A 20,302-nucleotide genomic window follows, 5' to 3' on the forward strand; every position below is an offset into this window, starting at 1 on the left:
AAAAGAGAGAAGAAAGAAAAGTCAGAATTTGAGTATGAATCAAGAGTAACAGTGAATGATGAATAAATATAAATTTTATTATGCTTTGGAAAAAATAATCACACAGGGAGTGGTACAAATATATAAATAAAGGGCATTCAAATACGAAATGAAAAAGCTCAGAAAAGGAACTTTTAACAGTCAAATGGTTGCAAAAATGAGCATGCACTGCCCTTTAAAACAGAGAGGATTCTGCGATCCAATAAATTGAAATCACTGTTTAAATAATATCAACTGTATGTTTTAAAAATAGTATAAGCATAGACAGCAGACACATACTGGTTAAAAAGCTTTGTTGCAGTCTACCCATTAAAATTGTATGATCTAGCTAGCATATCAAGAGTCTCTGGAGAATGTAGACAAGTATTCCCTTTGCTGAAAAGGTAATATAATAAAGGCCAGATATGCTTCACAAAAGAGAGTATTCTGCAACTGAGCTTCCAGCACTGAAATGACCTGCTCTCAGACTACCAGTCCTTGCCTTGAGCATGGATTTAGAACTGGAGCAGGTTCCAGAGGATTATTTTAAAGTCTAAATAATCATATATATAGAAAGACATGTTCCTTCAGGTACTATTAGCTGAGAGGAACTAGGAATGAAGTTTATATAATACTGGTGTAATATAATCATAACATCCAGTTTCAATGAGTGAATTTGCTGCTACTTTTTATTCCAATCAGGTGTTTTGATCTATCTTCAAGGGCAGCCCCTCATGTAAAGCCATCCAAACATCTAGACAGGAAGTTAGCAAAATATAGTGACCATATATTCTCAGGAGCCTGGTTAATGCTGAAACCACTTTTTAAATACATACCCATTGAAATAGTACCTGAACACTGTAAGGCCAAGAGTTGAACAAACCTGAGAGAGTGTCCATCATACCTGAACACAAAATAACCTTTATGATCACATTAGTTTATTGTTTCTCATGTGATTGAAGATATGAGATGTGAAATTCCAGTAGTGAAAATGCAAGAAAGGAAGGAAAGATATTTTATAATAGTTGATAAATTTATATTCCACCTTTTATATAGGAGGTCAGTGTAATATATTTATAGCTCCCTTCTCCAATTTTCCCTACAACAACTCTTCAAGATAATGTTATCTGGAGATAATGACCGAGAGATCAGAAGAAAATTTGACTCATTGTCTTTCCTCCAAAAAAATGGAGAAAATTGTAATAATATTCACATATGAATTAATTGAAAATTGCTGCTAAGAGCCCAATACATTATTCTTCTGAGTGGTATATGCAGAAAGAAAGAAAAAGAGGTTGTTAATTCAGCTCTTCATTCAGTTCCTCATTCACTATTCTCTCCAACAGCATATCTTACTTTTTAATGGCAGCTTCATTAGATGGCAACAATTCTATCCTTGAAAAAAGTATTTCTTGACTTCTGGTTTGAAGGGCTTCGGCGACAGACAGAAATCCACCATCGTGCATGGTTTCTGTCTGGGCTCGCCGCTAGAGCGCCCCGAGCCGGCTGGTTTCGGGGCTAAGCCACCCCGTAGAGGTGGTGAAGAGGGGGGAGACCGCCAGCAGGGTTGAGGAGAGCTGCATCTCTCCTCCTCAGCTGGCCATTACTCCCTTTCCCGAAGGCGGTTGCAGCGGTGGTCGACCGGAAAAGAATGTGCAGGAGGAAGATAAGAAGTGAAAGTTTTGGCTGACTGGGTTAAATTGTAAAAGCAACAGCTAAGGTACCCTGGAATTTAAACTTACAAAAAATAACAAAGAAGAGTTGGAAGCAGCGAAGGAAAGTGAAAAGGGAAAGGTTTGGCTTTTTTTTCTTCTCTCTCCTTCCCTACACTGACAATTAAGAGACTTAAATAAGAAATTGGAAAAATCCACTTTGACATCAATAGGAATTAAGCTGAAAATAAAACAAAATGCCAAAGGGATAATAAAGATTTCTAGACATTAAAAATTTTCTTTTTCATAAGCAGGAAGGGACAGAAAAAGAATAAGGGCAGGATCTGGAAGAGGGAGGAGACTGCCTGGAATTAAAAAGAATCTACAGTAAAACTTCAACAAGACTTCTAAAAGATACATTTTAACTGAAACTTTGCAACTAAATAGTAACCCCAGGAAGAGAAAGTGAAAAAAAAAGTCCCGTTTCCACATTCTTATTTCTTTCAAGTAACAGAAATTATTTGGACCAAATTACATGCATTAAGATCAGGGCTCTAAATACCCTGGACCTGAGAATCAGCCTCTTGCCTCTCTTACTTCATGACAATTTATACATCAATCTTGTCTGCATGACAGTTTATTTCTTGATTATTATTTTTATTTATCTGTTCAATATTTAGTTCACCAAATTATAAGTGAAGGCAACCATGATAAGGCAACCACAGCCAAAAATTGTCTTAACTTTCTATTTACATACCAGGAATGAAATAATAAATATTTCTTTTACCAAGTTTGATACTGGCCCCCAAACCATCCTTAGAGCAGGGCTGTCAAACTCAAGGCCTGAGAGCCAAATGCATCACATGCTGCTCAGGCCCAGGCTTGGTTTAGCGAAGGGGGGAAAAGTTGCAATATATCACGTGATGACACCATGACAATGCGAGTTGGACACCCCAGCTGTAGAGGGACTGAAGCAACAACTCAGGAGAAGATTAGTATCTTCCTTTGAGGTGAGATTCCATACAGTCAGCATTACCTTATTTTTATATACCTTGATATCAAAGTCCATGGGATTGCATTCTATAGTTCTGTCTTTATGGGTTGGTTTAATTTCAGCATGTTTGACTTTGCCATGCTTGCCTTTAGTAAAGCAGCAGAAAAGTATTGAGAAGGGCATGAATAGTTGTCCACTGGAATCTTACAAATCAGATATCCTAGCAGTTCCCATGCAAATCAGCCATTGAAATAATTTGCCCAGCAGAATGTTTGGGTTAATCTTGAAGTATTAATGATTAATTCCTAAGCTCTGGGATAGGATGAAATCAGAGCTAGAATAAACTGCCCTTGGTTGCATCAAGGGAGACTTATTGTGGTGCTATGTTTCATTGATCACATTTTTATTTTTATTTATTTTGTTTTTATCTTCTTATATGATGTTTGGTTTTATGTAACTATTGTGAACTCACAGTTGTGGTTCTGAGACAGGTAGCCATACAATGTTTAAATGTTTAAATACATAAATAAACCTTATACTTGATATAAACACCAGCAGTATCTTCTTTCATTCTGTCCAACGGGAAATCATGAAAAGGTGTGTACTAATTGTTTTTTCCTCAAACCAGACTATTGATACCATCCAATCAAAGCACAAAAGTTCCATATAGATTTGGAGTAGTAGATGCATGTACACACGCACACGTGCACAGACAGACAGACAGACAGACAGACAGACAGACAGAGACAGAGAGATGCAATAACTTTTACAAATAATTGAACAAAGTCCTTCCTTTCTAGCAGTTGGCTATAATAGGAGTAAATGAAATTCCTCACATTGCTAATGATGCACCACTAGATCCTCCTTCCCTTGCTTCTTCCCCATCTGCTTGGCCTTTCCTGACTCAGCTGCCCAAGTTTAGAAGGGCCAGTTCCAAAAAGACATAGACCAACACTCTGACTTTTACAATAAAAGGAATTCTATAGTTAATGCCAATTTCTATAAGTGTTTTCTTATAGCTGTGAAGAAGGTTTGTTCATTTTGAAGATACACCGTGGTATAAAACTTGAAAATAAAATTGGGACAAAATTTCATTTTAGTGTTTTCCCTCTCTCCCTGTGTCTCTGATCATTTTTTTTTTTTTTTGAGGAGCGAGAAACATTGACTGAATTTTAGGGGTCCTGAGAGAGGATTCTTTTACCTAAGCATTACAAGGTGATGGGAGATTCCTTTTCTTGCAGTATTAGGAATGTTTCTTGATTACCTTCTTTCCAGTTATAAAGGACTCAGTAGCCTCTCACCCCATCACACTCCCTATAATATTCCTGTGGGAGTTTGAAACACTAATGGAAAGGGATGGGCTCATGGGAGGAGAGGGAAGTGTTGGGAAACAAGCATGGGTGGGCATGTTTTACATGTCTTTTTTGAGATTACGCACTTTGAAACTTCTTTGTAACTTCAAATTCATATTGCTACACTTCCATCATGGATGATAGTGAAACCTGTCAGGGTTACGTGAAGGGTTGACCCAGGATTCCTGGATTCCTAGATCCTGTTAAGGGATCTTAAGAGATTGAGGCTGCCATCTCTGGAATGGAAGATGTTTCCTTTGTTCCTTTGTTCTTTTAAAAAAAACCACAATTAAATAAATTGCGCTTCCTCTGATCTTGCTAACAGTCTATTTGAATTTCCTATGGGGTTGTAAACTCCTTGAAAAAGAACTATGCATTTATCTGTCTATTTCCTGTTTGTCAATTTATTTATTTCTTTAGGCCAATGACAGAAAGGGAAGAATTGAAACTTTACAGATCCCAGGAGAGAAAGGAAATTAGGTCTTCATGAGATTAGAATGCATAGTAGCAGCTAGCAATGTGGTTTCAAGTCTGCATCATGATTCCACTCTGTGATAAGCAGCATCACCTCTAAAGGTGGAAATGGGAAAAGGAAGACTTTGACTTTTAAAAACAAATGGCTGTCACATTCATTTAATTAGAATTCCCAACTTTTAAATTTAATCTAATTTTTGTTAACACTACTTGAAAACCCTTGACCCCTATGTAGGATAACAGAAGCCTGTAAAAATTGGATTGTCAGAATGAAAAAAGCATCGCTGTCATTCTTTACTTGAATTCAGAAGTGATTGCCAAAGCTGATATAGTCAGAACAGGATCAGTGATGTGCAAGAAAAAGTCATCAACAAGCTAAGGGAAAATTCAAGGTTAGCAGTAAAAAAATGTATCTTTTTATAAGACCCAAATAAATAATAATCCTTCTTCATTTGTTTTGTCGCATGTATTCTCAAATTCTACGTGTATTATGTGAAAGGCACAATGGGGAATGAATCTTTGTATGTTAAAGTCAAGTTTAAAAAGATTAATTCTGTGTAAACAGCATTGTATTTGTTCATATTGTACGGTTGGCAATTGAACGTAGGCTTGATTGAAATCAAACTAAAGTAGGAAAGATATTAAGAATATTTTGTAGGGTTCAACTCATGGAACAGTGCAGGTGAGAGATGAGAATGAATGAAGATGGGTAGGGTTTTGAGAAGAAGTGAATTGACCAAATAGCTTGCTGTGGATGAGACCATAGTTAAGAGTGGACAGATGGAAGTTCAGGTATTTTATCAAGAGGAAGAAGGATAAGAATAGTAATAGACCTGGATTTGACAGAGATATTGAATGGAGGTGGTTCCATTTTTGGACAGAAATGTAAATTGTTATTAAAAAAAATAAGCTGTACACATGAAAATGTGAAAAAACTTGTTCAATAGGAGAGTTTGCTACAAAGACTAGCACAATGAAGATTTTGAAAGCAGGAGGGATGCTAGTGCCAATGATGACTTATGAGGTCTGGAAGGATAGTCAAGGAGATAGGAACGGATTAGAAACACTTTCCTGCTCCTATTTGCCCCACAACAATAACCCTGTGAGGTGAATTGGGCTGAGAGAGAGAGAGAGAGACTGGCCCAAAATTACCCAGCTGACTTTCATAGTTAACATGGGACTTGAATTCATAGTCTCCCACTTTCTAGCCTGGTGCTCTAACAGGTTGCAGGAAGCACTGATTGCTGAAAGCAATGGGTTTTAAAGGTTGTATTGTAAACTGAGAAGGTAACATAGGTGAAATGACAAGTTGTGGGATTATTGGAATCCACCGTGGCTGAAATTAGTGGGTATTTGAGGTTTACACTACATAATCTACAGAGATCCCTTTAACATGGAGATCAGGACTGGTGTGACATATATGTAGCAAGTGCTTGAGGAACTTGAGAATAACGGGGAGCATAGAACTCTACGGGAATGATGATGCAGGTTCACATTGCTACTCTTATAGCAAAGAAATATCTGGCATTGGGGAGACACAAGAAAGATCCACTAGTGTATTTTTTTTTTAATTTAATCAACTTGTATGCTACCTCATTTACAAAATTGACAGCAGCAAAATAGTACCAATAAAAATACAGAAATGACCAAAAGAAGCAAAATATTACCTAATAACACATCAGGGAAAAGGCAAGCCATGTCCAATCATAAGCAGAACTGAATAGCTTTATGGATGACAACATAAACCTTAAATTATACTCAGAAGCTCACTAACAACAAGCATAGTTTGCAAAGTAGAGATGTTACATGGGTAAAGTAAAGACATCCATAATTACACACATACACATATTTCGAACCAGCTGTAGCTTCTAAGTCATCTTCAAAAACAGCCCATTATAGAATGAATTTCAGAAAAATCTCTTAATCCAGAAAAGTCACAACTGGTGCACAAGACAGATCTATGCAAAAACCCTCCTGGCCACAAGTGCTATCTATTCATTAACTGTAAGTTGGTTAAGATACTGGGCTGGTTTGAAATGGAACTTATAACGTCCCAGTTGTATTCCATTTGATACTTTGGTGTATTCAATTTACAATTCTGTATCCAGGATACTTTGTCAAAGAAAACCATAGAGTGTTATCCCAGTGTCAGCAATTCTTCTGGAGTAAAACCCAATTTCTGAACTGTCTTCAATTTGCTGTTTCCAGATTATTGGAATTTGTCCAGCAAGATAAGAGATGTCAAATGTTAGGACTGAAAATGAATCTTTAGACAGTATTTTATAAATACTTAGCCATGTCCTTTTCTCAACCCTCAGTAGTCCTACCAGCCTACCAACTGTAGGGCTCCATTAAGGACACAACTTGCTGCATGGAGCAACTTTTTTTAGAGGTTAATTTGTACACTTTCAAGTTTAATGTAATTGATACCTGGATTTAGCTGAGTCCCGTACAGAACCTTGGCCTCAAATAAATGCACTATGGTTAGGATAACAGTGAACTTCTGCAGAAGAAAAAGGAAAGAATGGTTGGTGAATACTATGGCCATCTCTCCATTATAAGCATTTTGCTTCCCTGTGTGCAAACATCAAATACAAAAACAAAAAAACAAACCCAAGATACTTGATCGATGAATTTTCCATCAAGTCTCCAGGGTAGTTTTATTTCCCCTTGCCAAGTGCACACTCTTAGTTTTTTTCATAATTTATTTGCAATGGTTGTAGGAAATGAATAGTGTTCCCATGGTCCTTCTAAATCAACCAGTAGACTATTAAAATTAGCATGTCATTTGTTTAAAGCAGTACTGATACCTATTTGCCAATTTGGAGGGAACGATGTTCTTCTTTATTTAAGGGTCTCACCATTAGATTGACATACTGTAATAGTTAAATAATAGCAGAGCCATTACCCTTGCTTAATTCCCATGCTGCTTAAGGTTACATCTGAGAGGTGGCCTGCTATGTTACAGTTCAAACTCAATCTGATATTATTATGAAGTGTGTACGAGAGTGAGGATCTGTCTGTCAAATGTTAGAGGCTTTCAGCTTAGGCCAAAGCATTTTCCTCAAGATTGAGTAAAATGCCTGCTTGAAGTCTATAAACAGAATAAGCAGAGCTGACTTGGGAGCCTGGCTATATTTTTCAGTCACAAAGGATGGTGTCAAACCCTAATCTGGTTTAGTGTAACCTATTCTAAATCCAGTTGTTCCAACCTATCAGATCCTCATTTACCATCCAATCTAGCTGTTTCCAACAAATATCTGTGGCACAGTTCTTATTAATTAGATTAAAGGGGGCTTTTTTCTTCTTTTGTTCAAATGGTGTCTGATTCTTGGAGACTGCATCAACAAATTTCTTAAATTTTCTTGGCAAGGTTTTTTTTTTTTTTTAGAAGTGGTTTGCCCTTTCCTACTTTCTAGGGCTGAGAGAAAGTGATTTGCGTTTGCCCAAGATCACCCAGCTGGCTTTCTGTTTAAGGTAGGACTGGAACTCACTGTCTCCCAGTTTCTAGCCTGCTATCTTAACCACTACACATCTTCCAAAATGTCCTGAATATTATGTTTATTTAAAGTTTCAGAAATCATTTTAGAGTTTGATAGAAGATATTGAGATTAGAAGCACATGTCACAAGGAATGACAAGGTTCCTTTCAGATCAGTTTTGAGTCAAACCACTTGGAATTAAAAATAGAATGATAAGGGATTGTTTCTTTCAAAGTTAACCAGAGGATCAATAAATAAAAAGGAACCATTTTAAGTAGAAAATAACATTAAAAAACATTGTGCTGTCACATTTAGTCTGATTACAATACATCTTTTGAGGGAACATGTTGCCCTGCAATCAAGAGTAAACATTGTGTAAATGTATATATATCAAATAATTCCTACATAATAGCTGACCTGTTTGAGGGTGATATCTTGAAGTTACATAGAATTTTTTTTTAAATGCCACTCCTCTAAGAGAAAGTATCACATTAATATTAATGTGATTACATTTTCATTGTTACATTTCTGTCCTAAAACTACTGTATGTATTTATTATTTATATAAAATTATATTATTCTCACTTATTAAGTTTATTGCAATTTTATTTTTTTAAATGTCATTGGCATGTGTCATACATTCATCGATTAATGGTCATGAATCTATAATGGTCATGTTGAATGCCACAGTTTATACACAATATGAAGACACCAAAATTTCTGCATTAAATGGCCTCCCCAACACCAATATTTTAGTCTCAAAGCATGTTCCATAGTTAGTTTCAGCTACCTATACACAGAAGTTAGTTTCACACAGTACACCAAACTATGCATTAGTTTAATCCTGCTTTCTAGCATAAGCCACTATGATTGATTTGATACATCATAAGCTTTCAGTTCATACAATGCACTTAGCCAAAATCAAAGAGTCCCATTATGGTAGGTGACAACCAACATAAATCTCCACTGTACTCTCTTACACGTTCACTCCACCACCTTTAACCTCTAATTACCTTGTGAAGAGATTTCTTTTTTTGCTTTTTAAATAATATTGATTGTATTTTCATTTATATGCATTATTAAATCATTTAGGCTTATTGCTCCAGATAGTCCTCCCTTAGCAACGGTCTTGGGTTAGTGAGCATTCACAGTTACAGTGCTGATGGAAAAAATTTTACTTTGCAACCATTCCTCATATTTATGACATTCAGAGGTCTGTAAAGCAAAGAAAAGCTGAAGTAAGGTTGTAAGTACAGTCATAGTTTTGTTTTACAACCATTTTGTCTTACAGCCTAGTTGCCGGCTCCAGTTGTGGTGGCTTACAAAAGGACTAGCTATATTCTCAAAGGCTGGATATAACTATTTGTAATAAATATATTAAAAATAAAGTTGATGGGAACATGTTTAGGTTTGAGTTTAGAATGGCTTGAAAATATTATTTTAGCTTATTTAGAAATAATAATTGTAATTGTAATCATTATATTTCTGTTACAACTTTCAACTCTTTTACTGTCTGCTCTGGTCAAAATATTGGCAGCTAGAACCTTCAGTTAGGTTGGTTCTTTAAAATGACAGATTGTGACAATGGAAACAAAACAAAACAAAAATATTTTCTTTCCTGTCTGTAGATTTAAAATAATGTGACAAATCTGAAGAAATGTGTAGACAATATTCACACACCAGTCTTTAAAAACTGCAGGGCCACCCAGTTCAAGAAAGTCCAATTGCCTTTTTGAAGTGCAGAATGTTACAATTACTGATAAAGTTTGCCAGAACTGAATCATGAATGAATTTCAATGTTCACTGGGGGTAATCTTAAAAATTATGTGAGATGTCTTGTTTGTTCCAAAATTCTTCTTTTTCATGTGTAATTGTAGCTGGAAAAGGGTAGAAAGAAGTGGCAGAGGAAATTCCAAAAGTGAAAGATGAGACTTTCTTCTCACTTTCTTCTCACTTTCTTCTCACTTTCTGTATATGTCCACACAGCCTTATGCTACCTTTCACATTAATAGAACTAAGAGAGCTCCATTTTCTCCCATGGAAATGGTAAAATGATGTTAGGGGGAGGGATTCCAAAGTTGTGATAAAAAGCCCAACAGTTCTAATGATTCTCCCTTACTTCAAGTATCATTTAGATCAGTGGATCCCAAAGTAGTGGTACCACCCCTGGGGGTGGGTGAAATGCCTTAGGGGCGCTAAGAGGCAAGGGGCCAGCAAGGGGCACTAAGAGGCAGCAGGGGGGCATTCGAGGCGCCAGCCCCGCAGGCTCATTGACTGCTGGCTACACAGCCCATTGACTGTTTCATCGCTCCATAGCCGGCACCTCGAATGCAGAACCCATGCACGGTAGCTGCATTAAGGAGCAGGAAGATCTTAGCCATCGTTTATTGACTAAGCCGGAATCAAACAGCATGCTAAACTCTAAAACAGAATGGCTGGGTTGATATATTCAGCCTGTGTTTCTCAACCTTGGCAATTTGTGTGGAGTTCAATTCCCACTCTGGCTTTGCTCTACTTTCCCAAAGTGCCGCTGCTGTCACATTCTTTCTGTCTGTCTGTCCGTCCATCCATCCACCCACCCACCCACCCATCCATCCATCCAAAAGTTCTGCTCGTCTGTCTGTCTGTCTGCCTTCCTGACTTTCTGTCTACCTACCTACCTACTATCTATTCCTATCCACCTATCTACCAATATAGTTCTATCTATCTATCTATCTATCTATCTATCTATCTATCTATCTATCTATCTATCTATCTATCATCTATCTTTTTTTAAAAAATATAGTTTATTAATGTTTACAATTAAAACCAGTCACAATACATACACAAATAAGTGGACCTTGAAAGAAAAAGAAAGAAGAGAGATCGTGCCCGGGAAGTTGGCATTGGAAAAATTTTGAGAAAAGAAAGAAAAGAAAGGGGCAGAAAGAAAGAGGGAGCTGCATTAAGAGCAAAAAGATCTTAGCCATCGTTATTTTAAGCAGTTTCAAACATCTTCTTTTGTTTTCATAACCAACTTGTGTGGGTTGATATATTCAGCCTGTGTTTTCAACTTATATCGCTACCTCGTTATTATGGATTGATACTTTTCTTTTATGCCTTATGATATATAATTTATCTTTGTCAATCCAATTATACTGTCAATGTCCAGCTATCGTCGTATATCTATCTATCTATCTATCTATCTATCTATCCATCCATCTATCTAAAGTCTGCCTCTATCTATCTATCTCTCTCTATCTCTCTCTCTCTCTCTCTCTCTCTCTCTCTCTCTCTCCATCCATCCATCCATCCATCCATGTTCAAACTGCCAGCCCTGCAGGCACATTGGGAAAGTAGAGCAAAGCCAGTCTGGGAGGGAGGGAGGGGGAGACAGAGAATGAGAGAGAGAGAGAGAGAGAGACCTGATGCATCAGATTGAAATGAGGCCTAGTTTAGACTGAGGCCCTTTTCTACATTGAAACATCTTTGGCTTCTATTAAAGGTTTTGTGGACGAAACATGGTCAAGACTATCAGGAAGCTCTCACATTTTGCTGAGGCTTTAAGGAGGATCCATTGGACCAGATCACCACCCTAAAAATTACTTTTCCCCAATGTATTACAGTGCCAATTCTGAAGAAGGCAAAACCAAATTGTACTGGTAAATTACAAGGGGAACACACACACACTCTCCCTTCTAACCCTGCTGGAGCAGGTGATTGGACTAGAATAGATATCTCATTTTCTTTCTCCCTCCCTCCCTCCCTCCCTCCCTCCCTCCTTCTTTATTTATTTTTCTTTTTGTCCCTTCCTTCCATCTCCCCCTTTCTTTTTCTGTCCCTTTTTTCTTTCCCTTCTCTCTTTCTTTTCTTCCTTCTCTCTTTCTCTCTCTCTCTCTTTCCCTCTCTCAGGCTCACCCCATTGACTTGACTTGCTTGGGCAGGTCCCTCCAGTGCAGTGGGCTCAAAGGGGTGGACCTGCAGGGCCGGCACCTAGAACGCAGCAGTGGCGGCATGTTTGAAAAGTAGAGCAAAGCCAGAGGTCAGTAATTTTTGCTGCAAAGAATCACAAAAGCTTCTGGGTTGTGCACAAGAAGGGACACACATGTCAATGCAATTCAGCAACATAAAATAAAGAGGTACAAATAAAACAAACCAAGAATCGGCAAAGCATCTCTGATTAGATTTTATTCACTACTAGAATCTAATCAGAGATGCTTTGCCGATTCTAGTGCAATGACCTGCTCCAGCAGGGTTAGAAGGGAGTGTGTGTGTGTATGTGTGTGCATGGCTGTCAAAACTCCAAAACAGGTCAAGTATCTCTGGAGAGGCCAGTCATAAATTAGAACACTTGCTAAACAACTGGCCATAAAGTGAGGACCACTTGATTGCCAGTCACCTGGCCATGCCAACCCAGTCATATGACCACAAAACCACATCTACCCAGTCATGTGACCAACAAGCCATGCCCAGCCAGCAAGCCAGGCCAGCCAGTCAAGTGATCAGCAAGCCACGCCCATCCAGTCACATGACCAGCAAGCCACGCCCATCCAGTCACGTGACCAATCCACACCCTCAAATTAGGCCACACCATAGAACTTTGAATCCCATCCCTGGGTGGGGGGCACCGAGGATGAGTTTGTAGCACCAACGGGGCAGTGGACCGAAAAAGTTTGGGAACCACTGATTTAGATAGTAAAGGGAGAGTTTCTTACTGAGGATATTAGCGATCACTCCTTCTGTCTTACCATCTCCAATTTAAAATGACAGCCCATCCCCAGTTTTCTTCTACAGGTTCACTGTATCAGCTGTTATTTTATTGGTAATAGCATTTAGCTATTGATAGCAGAAGTCCATGATTCTCTGCCCATGAGCAGAATTCTATTGAAAGAAATTCTTACGAATGAAAGCAAAGAAGAGAAATTCTTCTTCAAGACCTCTTGAAACCTCTGTCCAAATTCAACAGCACCCCCCTCTAGTCCATCTTCTTTTCTACCTTCAGTTGTGCAACATCAAATACTAGAGTAATGCATCAGATTTCCACCATATGCCACAGGTTCTTAGACCCCTTCTTTCTGTTTCTAAATTTTCGCCAAAGTTGACTCTCATTTGTTTCTTTTCTTTTTCTCTTCCTTACTGCTCCAGCTGCTTTATTCCTTTAGCCTGATTTCCATGCAGCTTCTATTTGTCTTCCTCTGTTTTGAGAGAAATCAGATAATATCATGCTGCCAGGAAAGCAAAGGCCATCTCTGGATGAATTAACAGGAACACAAAATTCAGATCAGGGGGGAAACTGTTCCACTCTAGTTTGTTGTAGTCTGACTCCATTTGAGTAGTGTGTCCAATTCTGAGCACCATAGTTCAGAAAGGACAGTGACAAACTGGATTATAAAGTAAGGGGCTACCAGTATGGTGAAAGATCTAAAAAAGAAATTCCTACAAGGATCATGTCAACCATGGTCTAGATTCTCTATGATTCTTTCCAACTGAGATCACATGGTCATTCTAGAAAGCAATGAAAAGTATCAGCAATCTTGCACTGATCTGGGGGGAACCAAGAGCCCTAAGAAATGTATTCATTTTCAGGAATAAATATAAACTCCCAATATCTCTAAATAAGCTATGTCTAGATATTTTACTATAAGTTTGGGTATAGATTTGTTGGGACAGATACATGCCTGGAAGAGTGAATAGTAATATAGGTTTGATGTATATCAATCCACATTTTTTTTCCTAATTTGAGTCAGGCCCAAATCTAAATCAATGATCATCTTGCTTGTTTATCTCATCTGCTTTTATTCAAGAAACCCCAGAAAATTCTCAGCGTACACAAGCCACTTCCTCACCCACCCATATTTTTTTCATCTTCACAAAACAATATAAAGTTATATTTGACTGAAATAATATCAGATAATAGATAAACTGAGTAGGAAGGGACCTTATAGGTCATCTAGTCCAACCCCCCACTCAAGCGGGAGACCCTACACCACTTCTGACAAATGCCAGTCCAATCTCTTCTTGAAGGTCTCAAGTGATGGCGTTCCCACAACTTCTGAGGGCAAGCTGTGAATGTGTGGAACAAGGTATCTAGAAAAATGCAATCCTGGATGAAGGCTTGAATCTGCATCACTCTCCTCCTAATCCAACAAGGTAAATTATATCCCACAATGTATCATAATAATTTATAAAGTTGGGGAAATTTTATTTTCTTGGTGGTGACCTTCAGTGCCTTAGATATTTCTCCAGATGATTGCCCGATATCAAAATAAAAATTTGGTACTTCACTATATTCCACAACCAGCTAAAGCTGGAGTTTATTGAAGACTTATTTTGTAGATTTCCACTGTTCAGTGGCAGCAAACAAGGCAAGTAGAAGCACCAACTCTTTTAATGCCATTCCTGTAGGTCATAACAAAAATCAGTCTGGTTAGGCCACATTCAAGGTATTACTCAGCTGCCCTTCTCATTTTCTGTTTCCATTGTATTCATGATCCAAAATATCACTACTGTGCTACACACTTCTAAGGTGAATATTCTTATTTCTCTTTCTCTTTCAAAGCATTGACAATACTTCTGGCACCAAGTCAGAATATAAATTGGGGTCTCAGAAAGCTTTACCTACTGGTATTGTTTAACTGAACAGCTGCCTGACAGCAAACTCCTTCCCTAAGAGAAAGCAATTACCTCTGTGTAGTTCAAGAACAATGGACACCAGTTGGGAAGGCTCTGACATCTGATGACACTATCCAGCATGGAGTGGGCTTCAAAGTCAATAATGGAACAATGGAAAAATAAACATTTTAAATGCCATCGTACAAATTGAGAGAACTTCCCCTCCCTGTCATTCCAGTGTTTTCTTTGATAGTGTTCTTTTGAAAGTAAGCCGTCAGCAAAATGAAGCATAGGTCTCCAGTGCTATGGCGATGTTTCTGCACACAAATTAGCCATCTGAGCAAGTGGCAGACAATGACACTGTACTATTTCACTACAAGGATAATCTTTTCAGAGGTAGTCAAATGGCTATCCTTTTATAGCGATATATTGTTTCATTCCCAATATTTTTATTATGCTATTTTAATGCATAACTAATTATTCCTTATCTTAATTTTTTCAATTTTTTTCTTCCATATGTATAATCAGCAAAATAAATCAAAGCTAATACATTTTGGCTCAATGGAGGAAGGTCATGGCTTACAGATAAAGATGATAGTACCAATATAGGAGAATATCTGTAGCTCAGGGTTGAAATAAAGGGTCCTTGGTGCTCTCTGAGCTTGTTTGTTTTCTTGCAGACATTACATTACCCAAACTAGGTAACATCATCAGTGCTCGTAAGAAGTGGGATTTGCTCTTGGTTTTTTATTCTAGTTTATATTCTTGGTTTATATTCTATATATACTCAGTTTATATGACAGTGTGGGTGAGGGTGATCTTAAAGATTCTTTGGTTGGGGTGTTTACTGTTAACTTCTTTGGCAGTTTCTTGACTAGGGTATTGTTTAGACTAGACCAATGACTGTTGGTCTAATGTTAATCTTGGAGTTAATCTTTGCTGATCTGGGTGCTGATTGCTGGTGGAAAGATACTTAGGTCTTTTTGCTCCCTTTTTAGCTAGTTAGTTGTCTCTTTTTCATGGTTTATAGATATTGTTAATGTCTGTGTGTCTATTGATGGCTAATTTGTCAGAGTGCCAGGCTTCTAGAAATTCCCTAGCATTTTTAGACTGGGCTTAATCTAGGGTGGTCACATTTTCTCAAACTATGGTTAAATCTGTCTCTATGTTGTGAAACTAAAGAATTTTCATCATGTCTTCTATGCTAGTTGATGTTCAAAGATGTGTTATGCCATTCTTCTGCCTATTTACCCTACATAATGGTTGTTGAAGAATTACATTGTATGTGGTAGATGACTCCTGCTTTTTTCTTCTGGGGTTGCTGGATCTTTTGATCTTTTGCTTAGGATGCTTTGAAGGGCTTTAGTTGGCTTCTGTGCTATGCTGGTTCCATGTGGTTGTAGTAATCTATTGACGGTTTCTGACATATTCTGAGATATAAACATGATAGTATATGTGAAACCTAATAATAGCATTTAGAAATAAATCTCTTCTAGAAAGTTATATCTCAGAAAGAAAAATGTCACTTACAGCTACTCAAATACATTTACTGAGTGGGCAGTTTGAAAAACCTACTAAGTAAACAAATATATTTTAGAAAGGCAGCAATTAAAAATGGGATTATCTAAAATCATGCCAGTTTATCTAATATAATTTATCCTATCTTCCTTCAACCAGTATGTCATGCCCCTGTTGGAGTCTGACTCTGAGGGAGAGATGCAACAGCTGACAGGGAATGGGAGTGTGGCTCCAGTGGTTGTGGATGAAACTGGGGAAGGGCAAAGGCCGGATGGGCATTCAGAGGAAGACCCAGGCCCACCCCCTCTTCATTCTAGGGCATTCAGGGAGGAGCGGATAAGGATAAATGTGAGTGGTGTGGTCTATGGGGAGGAAGGGCCCCGATCCCCTTCATGGGCTGCAGCTGGGAGGACTGGTTGAAAGGACAAACTGCACATAGCAAAGGTGCTGGAAGCAAAGCGTGCATTTTTGTCACTGTGGTTGCTGCGTTATCTGGTAGAAGTATGCAATTAATCATTCTTGCCTACCATAGTAATTCCTTCAGTGTGGTATGTGTTGCGTTTTTTATTTTGAATTAACTTTACTTTGGGTGTGGACTGCATTTACTCCCTCCATAAACTGTTTTCTTTAAGAGTTTGATATCCAGCTGAGGATAATTGGACATTGGGTCCAAGTTGGAGGGACTTTCTTCTATTTTTGTGACTTGGTTATTTTTGTGTCATGCCTTGGATCATCACACAGTGCTGCAATTGAAGAACTAATAAACTATCCTTGAATAGTAACTTTCAGCCAGTAAGAAAACAATATGTTTTCATGATTCCTAAGTAAAAGTATATTTCTTTTAAAAAAACACTATCTCTGTGTGTGTGTTTGTGTACAAGTAGTCTTCGACTTACAACCTCAATTGAGTCAAAAATTTCTGTTGCTGAGAGAGAAAGTTATTGGGTTTCACCACATTTACCACCTTTCTTGCCACAATTGTTATATGAATCACTGCAGATGTTAAGTAACGTGATTGTTAAGTGAATCTGGCTTCCCCATTGACTTTGCTGGTCAGAAGGTTGCAGAAGGGGATCACATGACCCCGGGCACTGCAGCCGGCCATAAATATGAATCAGCTGCCAAGTGTCTGAATTTGATCATACCGCACCACGTGGATGCTGCAGCAGTCATGAGTGTGAAAACTTATGTTTTTGGTAACTTGTAGCAGTCACACACACTGTATATACACACATACTCATATACACACAGAGATACTGTGTATATACTGCATATCTCTGGGCTTATTTGTGTGTGTGTGCATTGAGTGTTATATATAGAGATAGATAGATAGATAGATATGAGAGAGAGAGAGTGGGGGGGGGGCAGGGAGATCATGATCTCCGGAACTAAAACTATATTGTCCATTAGCCTCTGCTAACATTGTCAGAGTGTTAAACTACCATTGAAGACATATTTCAACTATTTCAATGGTAGTTTTACACTCTGACAATGTTAGCAGAGGCTAATGAAAGCTATAGTTTTACAATATAGTTTTAAACACACACACACATATTCATATATACATACATACATACACACACACACACCTTCATCATGGGATATATTATGTAGTTGTTTACCTACTAATTTCCATTGGCTTTTAATAAAATAATAATGTCAAGAGAATGTGGGCCTTAGTCCAACACATCTGGCCAGTATCAGATGTTAGGCTTTCAGATATGGGTGAAGTGAATAATAGGTATAAGCTGAGAAGAAATCTATCAGAAACAGGGAAGCCAAGAGGCAGATTTGGGGAAGTTCATCTTCTTTTTTAAACTGACAGTAACAGAGTCAGTTGACAGCCAAACTCAGTCTCTATGCCCTGGTACAAGGCCCTAATTCCAACTCTGAAAGCTCTATAGATTCAAAGAGTTTTGTTTATTTTCTATCATGCAGAGTAGTTTCCCAGTGAGAGAAATGTTAAAAGAAGTTCCCCATGCTTAAAAATCTGAGAACATATAGCAGGCCATTCTGTAAGAGACAGGCTATATGATTTCCTTTGTAATAAACCTTTTCCAACTATTGAATAGATGCTTCCAGAGGCTAACTTGTTAATAAAGTTCCCCAAATGCAACATGAGTAAAAGATTTAAAAAACAAACAAACTGTATATTCATAAGCATTTATTGTAACTGCATTTATTAATTTATTTATTCATAACCATTTATTATTACTAACAAAATGTGTGATGAATTCGCAATGCAGGCTTCTGCCCTTTTATGCTGGCATTACCATATCATGGGAGGCATTACAATACTGTATATCCCCCATTTTCCATCTATGATGGCACCTGCATAAATTAAATTCTAAAGCATACCGGTTTTTTAAATTCTGTTTCTCTTTACAAAATTCAGCAGCTGCTTGAAGCTTTTCTTATAACTCTGCTATTAACCTGGTGTAATGCCCCAGGGAATTATTTTTGCTTGTCAGGTGTCTCTATCAGTCATATGCGTGAAGTGAAATCCTGTTGGGAAAATTATTTACAATTCCCTATCAACCATTGCCACGCTTCAAAAGCCATTCAAAATAAGATCATGAAACTTCCTAGCATTTCAGTTTTTCTAAATTATATATTGGGATATAAAGTACATGATATATTCAGTACAAAAGTCACCTCAGCTACACATTTTGCATATCCAAATACAATAACCGAGCACAAAATGCTATTAAATTACAGATATTTGCAAAAGCTTTTTGTTAATGTGAGTGTTTTATACTTTTGCAGTTCAGTGGTATAGCCACATAGCATATAGCATAGCATAGCATATCCTGAGGATATGCTAATACCAGTTGCCTTCTTTAGGAAAAAAGTCTTTGGCACCACAATATATTAAGCAATGAAAATGTTGGCTTATGCTATGAGAAAGTAACTAAAGGGAAACCCTTAATTCTGAAGCAAAGCGTGACATTTCAGAGATTTCAGGTCTACTGTGAACCAAACGTAGTTTCTTCAAACAGTATATGATCCTAAAAGCTTATTGTCTGAAGCACTGGAGTGAATTTCATTCTTGGAAGTGCATTGCTATTCTTGTTTATAGCTTTACTCTGCTCTGCAATGGACATTATTGTATTCTGAGCATGCATGTACCTCCTAATTGGCAGGATGCAGGGAACTTGGGTCTGCTTCACAAGGCAGTCTTTATATTTATTTATTTATTTATTTATTTATTTATTTATTTGATTTGCCAATTGTTTACAAGATAATAAGTATAAGTGTATACATAGTTGTGAATACATGAAATGGGTACATATAAGAAAAATAAAAGAAGAATAAGAGAAACAATAGGACAGGGACGGTAGGCACGTTGGTGCGCTTATGCACGCCCCCTACAGACCTCTTAGGAAAGGGGTGAGGTCAATAGTAGACAGTCTAAGGCTAAAGTTTTTGGGGTTTGGGGAAGAAACTACAGAGTCGGGTAGAGTATTCCAGACATTGACCACTCTATTGCTGAAGTCGTATTTCCTGCAATCAAGTTTGGTGCGGTTAACTTTGAGTTTGTATCTATTGTGTGCTCTTGTGTTGTTATGGTTGAAGCTGAAGTATTCATTGACAGGTAGGACATTGCAATGTATGATTTTATATACCATGCTTAAATCGGACCGAAGACGGCGTAATTCAAGGTTTTCTAGTTCTAGAATTTCAAGTCTGGTGGCATAAGGTATTCTACAACGAGTAGAGGAGTGGAGAACTCTTCTTGTGAAATATTTCTGGACTTTCTCAATTGTGCTAATATCAGATACGTAATGTGGGTTCCAGACTGATGAACTGTATTCGAGTATTGGTCTAGCAAATGTTTTGTATGCTCTGGTTAGTAGTGTGATATTACCAGAGAAAAAGCTACGTAGGATTAGGTTAACAACTCTTAATGCCTTTTTGGCTATGTAGTTGCAGTGGGCTCTAGCACTTAGATCATTAGAGGTGAGTATTCCAAGGTCCTTTACAGAGCTTGGGTCATCAACAAGATCTTGACTATTCAGCTTGTATTTTATTTTCTGATTTTTTTGCCAATATGTAAGACAGAGCATTTATTTGTTGAGATTTGAAGTTGCCATTTGTTTGACCATTCTGATACATAGTCAAGATCTTTTTGTAGGGTAGCAGTATTGTCTGTGGTATTGAACAGCTTTACATCATCAGCGAAAAGAACGCAATTGCTCTTAATATGATCACAGAGGTCATTT

The 20,302-nt window shown here is 37.7% G+C and overlaps 1 long non-coding RNA gene across 1 annotated transcript in view; it reads right to left on the reverse strand.

Annotated features, from left to right (window-relative positions):
• Window positions 1-14,350, reverse strand: part of LOC148133180 (uncharacterized) — a 60,047-nt gene extending 45,697 nt beyond the window's left edge. The window contains exon 1 of the long non-coding RNA XR_015747180.1: window positions 14,275-14,350. This is a non-coding gene — a long non-coding RNA (uncharacterized LOC148133180). The remainder of the gene's footprint in view (window positions 1-14,274) is intronic.
• Between the last annotated feature and the right edge of the window lie 5,952 nt (window positions 14,351-20,302).

This window comes from Notechis scutatus, chromosome 1, assembly GCF_049901735.1.
Source record: "Notechis scutatus isolate UNSWTSFEM ecotype Mainland chromosome 1, rNotScu1.2, whole genome shotgun sequence".
Lineage (NCBI taxonomy): Eukaryota > Metazoa > Chordata > Lepidosauria > Squamata > Elapidae > Notechis > Notechis scutatus.